Source organism: Oncorhynchus keta, unplaced genomic scaffold (genome assembly GCF_023373465.1).
Source record: "Oncorhynchus keta strain PuntledgeMale-10-30-2019 unplaced genomic scaffold, Oket_V2 Un_scaffold_984_pilon_pilon, whole genome shotgun sequence".
In the NCBI taxonomy this organism is placed as follows: Eukaryota; Metazoa; Chordata; class Actinopteri; order Salmoniformes; family Salmonidae; genus Oncorhynchus; species Oncorhynchus keta.
In genome coordinates this window covers 576073-586786 of record NW_026291019.1, presented here as the reverse complement: position 1 = coordinate 586786, position 10714 = coordinate 576073, and the positions used below count along the sequence as shown (strand labels likewise).

General features: G+C 46.6%; 1 long non-coding RNA gene across 4 annotated transcripts; it reads right to left on the bottom strand.

Moving 5' to 3' along the window:
* Positions 1–5985: 5985 nt before the first annotated feature.
* Positions 5986–7839, bottom strand: LOC127929703 (uncharacterized). Of its 4 annotated transcripts, none has more exons than XR_008135826.1 (3): positions 7821–7839; positions 7463–7480; positions 5986–6710 (listed from the first exon to the last, which is right to left on the bottom strand). It is a non-coding gene; the product is annotated as an uncharacterized LOC127929703 (long non-coding RNA). The 4 variants fall into 4 exon arrangements; XR_008135827.1 differs by lacking the exon at positions 7821–7839 and adding an exon at positions 7603–7621; XR_008135828.1 differs by lacking the exon at positions 7821–7839 and adding an exon at positions 7579–7597.
* Between the last annotated feature and the right edge of the window lie 2875 nt (positions 7840–10714).

Genomic DNA, 10714 nt, shown 5'->3' with positions numbered 1-10714 from the left:
TTCAGGAAGCAAACAACACCAACCTGTCAGATAGCAGAGGAATACAAATATCTGTGTGTCCTCTTGGACAAATCAAATGTTATTTGTTATTATACATGTTTATCAGATGTTATTGTGGCTGTAGTGAAATGCTTGTGTTTCTAGCTCCAACAGTGCAGTAATATCTAACAAGTAATATCTAATAATTTCACAACAATACACACATATCGAAAGTAGAGGAATGGAATTTAGAATATATAAATATTTGGGGGAGCAATGGAGTAAATTTACAGACCTGATCTACATAAAGAGTCAACAGAGACAATACTTTCTCAAAAAGCTGGGACCTTTTAATGTTGACTGTACTGTGCTGACTCTGTTTTACAAATCTTTCATTGAGAATATTTAAACATTTGTATTGTTTGTTGCTTTGGCAATGCCACTGTCAGACAGACAAATATGCTGAGAAGGATTATCAACACTGCAAGCAAGGTACTTGGAGTCAACAGACAGACTTGGATGAGATCTTTAAGGTCAGTGCAAGGCTCCAAAATTATTTTAGTCCAAAGACACCCCCTGTACCCAGACTTTGAACTACTCTCCTCTGGGTGCAGGTATAGGGCACCTCCTGGCATGAAAAACAGAAGTAGACAAACAATTGTGCCAGGTGTGATATCCCTCCTAAACAGCTCAGGCTAATGTTTCTATCGGCCCAGTAAGGGTATATAATTGTTATGAATGTTGTGTGTGAATATTGTGTTGTGTTGTCAATTTGTTTTCTACTGTATTTAAATTGCACTTTAAACGTGTGCATGTTACTGCAGCAACATGTCCCCATGGGGACAATAAAGTAAGATGGGTCCAGTCTGCCGGCCAGCCAGCTGGGTCCATAGCTAGGTCCGGTCAGCCAGATAGCTGGGTCCATAGCTAGGTCCGGCAGGCCAGATAGCTGGGTCCATAGTTAGGTCCGGCAGGCCAGATAGCTGGGTCCATAGCTAGGTCCGGCAGGCCGGATAGCTAGGTCCGGCCGGCCAGATAGCTGGGTCCATAGCTAGGTCCGGCAGGCCAGATAGCTGGGTCCATAGCTAGGTCCGGCCAGCCAGATAGCTAGGTCTGGTCCCATCTGGCCGGCCGATTGGTCCCATTTGACCGGCCGACTGGTACTATCTGGCTGGCCGAGGGGGAGAGGTCTGACTCTTGGTGCTGTGTCGCCCTAGACCACCAGAAGGCAGTAGAGTGAGTGAGTCAGGTTAAGGTCTGACCAACATAGGAGAAAGAACCAGAACACAAAGATACCAAAAAGTCATATTTAAAAGAAAATGTTGACAACAGTCTTCATCTGACCTTTTAAGGAGTTCTTCTGATTGGCTGCGACAGAGCCCGAGCAAAGAGAAAGCATGAAGCATTGACCATTTCCATATTGGGATGAGTTACAATTTGGTGCTTATGCCCGAATGGTTGTTGGAGATGGAGTCGTGGAATCGTGTAGATTTGTTGCTGTTCTGCCGTCCAGAGGGAACGTACGCTCCACACCACGTGACTGGGGAACTGCGACTTGCTTTCCTCTCTGGAGCGGGGCACCATTGAAAGGATTGAGAACTGGAGAGGCGCTCAGTGGCGTGTGTGTAAAGGTTTACCTCAGGCTAGCTTTCCTCCACACTGTGGAAAGGAAGCAGCTGTATTAAGGCGTGAGTTCAGTACCAGTCAAAAGTTTGGACACACCTACTCATTCAAGGGTTTTTCTTTATTTTTACTATTTTCTACACTGTAGAATAATAGTGAAGACATCACTACTATGAAATAACACATATGGGATCATGTAGTAACAGAAAAAGTGTTAAACAAATCAAAATATGTTTTATATTTGAGATTCTTCAAAGCAGCCACCCTTTGCCTTGATGACAGCCTTGCATTCTCTCAACCAAGCGTGTGTAGTGAGGAGACCATAGAGTTGAATGCCGGTACTGTTTAGCTAGATCTAGAACCCCTATCAACACTATGACACTCAAAGAGGGCTCCCTTTCACTTTCCAAACTTCCTGGAAAAGCTATGCGCACTCACACACATCTAGAACAAGTTCCCAGTGTTTGGAGTCAACGCTGAGACAGAGGTTCACTTCCAAATGGCCCTATGGGCCCTGTTCAAAAGTAGTGCACTGTGTAAGGGATAGAGTGTCATTTGGGGTGCAGACAGGATCCTTAAACCTCTATCAACGTTGTTGCAATGCTGTAAGAACGGATCCCCTTCCTCTTTCAAACGTGCTCGATCAGTAAATCCTTTGTGGAGGAAAGAGTTGTCTCTCTTTCTCTTAACAGTCACTATTACCACCCCATGAGTGAGAAGAGATATTTGTGTTTCAAAAAAGTCCATTATCTTAGTAGGGTGTAGAGTGAAGTTGTCCCGAGACGCTGAACTTGGGTCAGTTCTGCATTTTTTTCTCACTAATGGTTAATAATATTGTGATTGGTGAAGGGGAAGCTGATCCTAGATCTGTGTCTAATGAAAGATGTTGTTCACTTGCTTTGTGGTACTGAGAACAGCTGTTCAGCTGTTCATTGTGTGTTTCTCTTTCTATGAAAAATATGTAGGCCTATGAATGTTTCCTTGAATTTCTCTCTCCCCACACACCCTGCCTCTCTCTCTCTCTCGCTCTCTTTCTCTCTCTTTTGCTCTCTCTCTGTCTTTCTCTCTCTCTCCCCCCCCCTCTCTCTCTCTCTCTCCCCCCCTCTCTCTTCCCCCCTCTCTCTCTCTCTCTCTCTCTCTCTCTCTCTCTCTCTCTCTCCCCTCTCTCTCTCTCTCTCTCTCTCTCTCTCTCCCTCTCTCTCTCCTCTCTCTCTCTCTCTCTCTCTCTCTCTCTCTCTCTCTCTCTCTCCCCCTCTTTCGCTTCCTCACATCTGGACAGGCGTGAAACAGCTGGGTCCGTTACAGTCCTCCTAGGCAGACACACAGACACACAGACACATACACACAGACACACAGACACACAGACACATACACAAGCACGCTGTTTCATTTCCTTACTACAGCAACCTCTCATCCCTCCATCTCTCCAAGCCACCCTTCCATCTCCCCCTCCCACGTTGCACCCTCTCTGGGGACATTTGAGGTCTTCTGTGTCCTATGGAGACACCCCTTTCTTCTCCTCCCCACCCATCCAACTGACCCTAACAGGGGGGAGTGCCCCCATGGCAACACATTCCTGTTCTCCGCTCACTGGCTCTGATCTTTCTCTCCTCTTCTCCTTTCATCCCTCTCTCATCTCGTCATCCTCCCTCCATCTTCCCCAGGGCTACGATTCACAATCAAGATCTGGAAGAGAGGAGGCACTTGGAGGGAGGAAGAAAGAGACTGTTCTTTCTTCAGTTTTTCTCTTTTCGCAATATTTCTGGAGTGAATTGTGCTTCTGTACAGTAATGTGTTAGAAGGAAGGAGATGAATGTGTGTGTGTGTGTGTGTGTGTGTGTGTGTGTGTGTGTGTGTGTGTGTGTGTGTGTGTGTGTGTGTGTGTGTGAGTGCGTGTGATGGACTGTGTCCTAATATGGCCCGGTGATTAGGCTTGTCTTACTTCTGATTAATATTCACATGGAAAGAAAGAAAGAAGTTAGATAAATGAGTGTGGGATGTAGGGATAATGGAGAGATAATACCCGCTGTAGATCAGTCTGTCATGACAGAACAAGGGAAGAACGGAGGGAGGGGAAGAGAGGAGGAGGAGGACCGAGGAACACGCCGGCCTGGCTCTAAGCTATCTAAGCCAACTAAATAACGTCATCCTCAAATGAGAGCGAGAGAGAGACAGAGGGAGGAAGAGAGAGAGAGAAATAGAGGGAGGGAGGAAAAAAAGAGAGAAATATAGAGAAAGGGAGGGAGTAAACGAGGTCATGCCAGGCGAAGTGGAGGAAGGGAGGGAGAGATGGTGGAACATAGCCAACCAGTGAAAGAGGGAGGATAGGGATGAGTTAAATAGAAAATGTTGGTAGGCCTTAGTTGAGGTCATCTTGAGATCACGGTATAGTGGTGGCTGGATATGCATTATGCAGACATAAAACATTCTACTAAGACTGTAATTAGACGATGTGACAACTTGATTTGTGGTGGGAGCAACCAGCCCTTTTTAAAAGGCACGATTAAGACGTCGCCGTAGGGGAGGGCTGCCGTGTCATCGGCTCTTAACCAACCGTGCTATTTTGTTAGTTTTCTGCGTTGTTCGTAACTTGTTTTGTACATAATGTTGCTGCTACCGTCTCTTATGACCTAAAAGAGCTTCTGGACATCAGAACTGGGATTTACTCACCTCAAACTGGATGAAGAGGCGGGAGGGATATACCACTACAGACACCCGACCAGGCCCAGATCCCCGTGATTCGCACGTGTATCCCACCAACAGGACATTAAAAACTGTAATATCTTATGTTTCACAGAGTCGTGGCTGAACGAAGACATTAAGAACATACAGCACATCTCTTACTTGTTTAGGGAATTTCTTAAATCTGCATTGTTGGTTAAGGGCTTGTAAGTAAGCATTGATTTGAGTCCACCTGTCAGACTGACGGACAAGGGTTCCAAGATTATATCCAGCAACTGACGGACAGGGTCTGGTAGTGTCCTAGTCCTTCCTGTCAGACTGACGGACAGGGTCTGGTAGTGTCCTAGTCCTTCCTGTCAGACTGACGGACAGGGTCTGGTAGTGTCCTAGTCCTTCCTGTCAGACTGACGGACAGGGTCTGGTAGTGTCCTAGTCCTTCCTGTCAGACTGACGGACAGGGTCTGGTAGTGTCCTAGTCCTTCCTGTCAGACTGACGGACAGGGTCTGGTAGTGTCCTAGTCCTTCCTGTCAGACTGACGGACAGGGTCTGGTAGTGTCCTAGTCCTTCCTGTCAGACTGACGGACAGGGTCTGGTATTTTCCTAGTCCTTCCTGTGAGACTGACGGACAGGGTCTGGTAGTGTCCTAGTCCTTCCTGTCAGACTGATGGATAGGGTCTGGTAGTGTCCTAGTCCTTCCTGTCAGAATAATCAACAGAGGACTTGGAAAGCATTTCACTTCCCGTAGAAGTGGCACTATGGTTATAGTGAGTAACCTAATTTATGTTCCTCCCACACTGCCTTGTAGTAAGTTTATACAAACTGTCACCTCCTATAATTCTGATAGATTGGAGACTGTCAGAAAACATGGTTGGAACGTTAATAATTTGGTTGTTATTCCATTGGTTATCTCGAGGCTCATGCCCCAGGGGCAGAGTGGCCCACACTTATTGAATATGGTGTTTTTAAATGTTAGAGCAATCACTAGGGAAAACCTTTCTCGTGAATGACCTCATTATTGAGCACAAAGTTGATTGTATGTTTCTCACTGAAACATGCCTGTCTTCAGATTGTAGTGCCACTCCCATTGAAGACTCCCCCAGACTACAGCTTTTCATCCTGTATCAGAAAAGGGAAAGGCGTGGGGGGACAGCCTCTATTTTTAGTAATGCTCTTAGTGTAAGGACATTTAGTTTGACGATTTTGGATCTTTTGAGTGTCATACTATACTGTTTAAATGTCAGCCACCAGTGCTGGCTATAATCCTGTATAGGCCACCAAAGCAATGCCCCACTTGCTTTGCTGATTTCTCTGAAGTGTTGTCTATTGTCCTCGAGAACTATGAGGAAGTCATTGTGTTGGGCGATTTTAATATTCATGTAGACAAAGAGACTCACTCCAAGGCCATTGAGTTTAGGAATCTTTTGAGCTCTATGGACTTTATCTAACATGTTACCGGGCCTCCCTCCCATAACCACGGCCACACTCTGGACCTGGTTTTTACCAAGCGACTTTCTATTGACACATTCCCTATTATTGATGTTGTTTTATCTGATCACCCCTGTGTATCTTCTACAACATTATTGCCCTTAGCACAGGGCAATACTGAACACATTATATCTTACCTCTGAACTTGCTACAGGTTTAATTGAGTGTATGAACACAACATCACCTATTCTGCCTTCATCTTCTGATGATTTAGGTGATAACTTTAATAGTAAATTAAGGGCAACCATTGATGCCATAGCTCCAGTAAAGATGAAAAAGGCCACATCCATACCGAGAACCCCATGGATTAGTGAGGAAACTAAAGTTTCAGGTCCATTATGATATTCTGAGAGAGCAACTTGGCATATATAACAAGGCAATTAGAAAAGCCAGAATAAATCAAGAGTGCTCTTCTTGACCATTGACGGCCTGCTAAATCCTAAATCCTAACCTCGCAAACCTATGTAAACTTTCCTCTACATCTAATTGTGATGAGTTTGCGGCATATTTCAGAGATAAGATAACACACATTATAAACTGGGTGGGTCGAGCACTGATTGCTGATTGGCTGACAGCCATGGTATATCAGAATGTATACCACAGGTATGACAAAACATGTATTTTCACTGCTCTAATTACATTGGCAACCAGTTTATAATAGTAATAAGGAAGCTCAGGGGGTTTGTGATATATGGCCAATATACCACGGCTAAGGGCTGTTCTTATACCACACCTACTCAAACCTTGCTTAATTAGGCTGGGTATCAGTCAAGCAAGACCCACTGAGAAGTTTGATCTGTTCCCTAGCCTACCACGCAAAGGCACTATGGAGTTATTTTCCCTGGTTGACACAGACATGCTCAGGAAAGTGATATCACAACTTAAGCCTTCTACCTGCCTTCTACCTGCCTATCCCCTCCACCTTCTACCTGCCTTCTACCTGCCTTCTGCCTATCCCCACCACCTTCTACCTGCCTATTCCCACCACCTTCTACCTGCCTTCTACCTGCCTATCCCCTCCACCTTCCCCCTGCCTATCCCCTCCACCCCTCTACCTGCCTTCTACCTCGACCTTCTTCCTGCCTTCGACCTGCCTTCTACCTGTCTATTCCCACCACCTTCTATCTGCCTATCCCCACCACCTTCTAACTGCCTATCCCCACCACCTGCCTTCGACCTGCCTTCTACCTGTCTATCCCCACCACCTTCTACCTGCCTATCCCCACCACCTTCTAACTGCCTATCCCCACCACCTTCTAACTGCCTATCCCCACTACCTGCCTTCGACCTGCCTTCTACCTGTCTATCCCCTCCACCTTCCCCCTGCCTATCCCCTCGACCTTCTTCCTGCCTTCGACCTGCCTTCTACCTGTCTATTCCCACCACCTTCTATCTGCCTATCCCCACCACCTTCTAACTGCCTATCCCCACCACCTGCCTTCGACCTGCCTTCTACCTGTCTATCCCCACCACCTTCTACCTGCCTATCCCCACCACCTTCTAACTGCCTATCCCCACCACCTTCTAACTGCCTATCCCCACCACCTTCTACCTGCCTTCTACCTGCCTATTCCCACCACCTTCTACCTGCCTATCCCCACTGCCTTCTACCTGCCTATCCCCACCACCTTCTACTTGCCTTCTACCTGCCTTCTACCTGCCTATCCCCTCCACCTTCTACCTGCCTTCTACCTGCCTTCTACCTGCCTTCTGCCTGCCTATCCCCACCACCTTCTACCTGCCTTCTACCTGCCTATCCCCACCACCTTCTACCTGCCTTCTACCTGCCTATCCCCACCACCTTCTACCTGCCTATCCCCACCACCTTCTACCTGCCTATCCCCACCACCTTCTACCTGCCTATCCCCACCACCTTCTACCTGCCTATCCCCTATCCCCACCACCTTGCCTATCCCCACCACCTCTACCTGCCTACCCCCCTCCTACCTTCCACCTCTGCCTATCCCCACCACCTTCTACCTGCTTTTCCGCACCACCTTCTACCTGCCTTCTACCTGCCTATCCCCACCACCTTCTACCTGCCTTCAACCTGCCTATCCCCACCACCTTCTACCTGCCTATCCCCACCACCTTCTACCTGCCTATCCCCACCACCTTCTACCTGGCTATCCACTCCACCTTCTACCTGCCTTCTACCTGCCTATACCCACCACCTTCTACCTGCCTTCTACCTGCCTTCTACCTGCCTATCCCCACCACCTTCTACCTGCCTTCTACCTGCCTTCTACCTGCCTTCTACCTGCCTATCCCCTCCACCTTCTACCTGCCTTCTACCTGCCTTCTGCCTGCCTTTCCCCACCACCTTCTACCTGCCTTCTACCTGCCTATCCCCCACCACCTTCTACCTGCCTATCCCCTCCACCTTCTACCTGCCTTCTACCTGCCTTCTACCTGCCTATCCCCACCACCTTCTACCTGCCTATCCCCACCACCTTCTACCTGCCTATCCCCTCCACCTTCTACCTGCCTTCTACCTGCCTTCTACCTGCCTATCCCCACCACCTTCTACCTGCCTATCCCCTCCACCTTCTACCTGCCTTCTACCTGCCTTCTCCCCACCACCTTCTACCTGCCTTCTACCTGCCTATCCCCACCACCTTCTACCTGCCTTCTACCTGCCTATCCCCACCACCTTCTACCTGCCTATCCCCTCCACCTTCTACCTGCCTTCTACCTGCCTATCCCCACCACCTTCTACCTGCCTATCCCCACCACCTTCTACCTGCCTATCCCCTCCACCTTCTACCTGCCTTCTACCTGCCTTCTACCTGCCTAACCCCACCACCTTCTACCTGCCTATCCCCACCACCTTCTACCTGCCTTCTACCTGCCTTCTACCTGCCTATCCCCACCACCTTCTACCTGCCTTCTACCTGCCTATCCCCTCCACCTTCTTCAAAATACTTGTTAATTACAAGCTGTTGTTAATCACTCCCTGTTGACAGACACTTTCCCCACTACTCTAAAAACTGCTATGGTGAAACCCCTTCTGAAGAAAAGGAATCTAGATTATTCAGTTAATTACAATTTTCGTCCAATCTCAAACTTTCATTCTTAAGTAAAATTCTGGATTTAAATGAATTCAACAGAAATGTACTTTTTTAAGTGCAATCTGGTTTTCATGCCCACCACAGCACAGTGACAGCCTTAGTAAAAGTGATAAATGATCTTAAAGCCAAGGCAGATGCCAAACAGCTCTCTGTCCTTGTACTCTTGGATTTAAGTGCTGTATTCGACACTGTTGACCATGATGTCCTTCTGGGCAGATTGGAAAGGTGGGTTGGCCTCTTCGGTCCAATTCTATGTTGGTTTAGGACCTATTTAACTGGTCAAGAGTTTTTTGTCACCCTTGGTGAACATAACTCAGAGAAAATACTATAGATATTCCACACGGTTCGATTTTGGGTCAGGTACTGATCAGTTTATATATATGTTACCTCTTGGCAGCGTTATCAGAAAGCACAGCATTGATTTTCACTGCTACGCAGACGATACACAGCTTTACCTTTCTGTGTCACCAGAGGATTTTTGCTCCACTGATAAATTATTCATGATTTAAATACTTGGATGACTCTCGACTCCCTAAATATATGTCACAACTTCCTAAATAGAGCCGAAACACAGAGAGAGAATCTGGCCTTGCATTTTTTAACCGGCAATAAAAAATGAAACACCAGTTAAAAAAACTGAAGTGTCAGTTTAGATTCTGAACTTCATTTTGAATCACACGTTAGGAATGTGACCATAATAGCTTTTTACCAGCTGAGGAACATTACCAAGGTGTGTCCGTTTCTCTCTCAGGCTGATACAGAGAGACTCTCCCATGCTTTTATTACAAGCAGGCTTGACTACTGTAATGCTCTCCTGTCAGGTCTACTCAAGAAAGCCATTGGTCAACTGTAAAACATACAGAATGCTGCAGCACGCATACTGACCAAGACCAGACGGAGAGAACACATCACACTGGTTTTAAAGTCTCTGTACTGTAAAACATACAGAATGCTGCAGCACGGGTACTGACCAAGACCAGACAGAGAGAACACATCACACTGGTTTTAAAGTCTCTGTACTGTAAAACATACAGAATGCTGCAGCACGGGTACTGACCAAGACCAGACAGAGAGAACACATCACACTGGTTTTAAAGTCTCTGTACTGTAAAACATACAGAATGCTGCAGCACGGGTACTGACCAAGACCAGACAGAGAGAACACATCACACTGGTTTTAAAGTCTCTGTACTGTAAAACATACAGAATGCTGCAGCACGGGTACTGACCAAGACCAGACAGAGAGAACACATCACACTGGTTTTAAAGTCTCTGTACTGTAAAACATACAGAATCCTGCAGCACGGGTACTGACTAAGACCAGACAGAGAGAACACATCACACTGGTTTTAAAGTCTCTGTACTGTAAAACATACAGAATGCTGCAGCACGGGTACTGACCAAGACCAGACAGAGAGAACACATCACACTGGTTTTAAAGTCTCTGCACTGGCTGCCTTCTATTGGTTTTTACCAATAAATGTCAGACATGTTTTTAAGTTATGTACCCAGTAGGTCCCTCAGGTCCTCTGGCACTGGCCTTTTAACTATCCTAAAGCCTGGGACCAAGAGGCAGCCTTTAGTTACTCTGCCCCCAGCCTCCTGCACAGCCTGCCAGCGAACCTGAGGGGGCCAAACCTGGGGACATATTTAAAACACATCACATTCTATCAGTTTGTACTGTTATTCTTTAGTTTTTATCCTCTGGTGTTTGTTGTGTAGTAAATATTTATGTTTTTATTCCTTGTTTTTTTATTTACATGTTTTTTTCCCTGTGAAGCGCATTGTGATACGTCCATGTCTGAAATGTGCTGTATAAATAAAGTTTGAATTGATTTGATTCGTGCATTTTGATGTTTTGTTGTATGGTAGG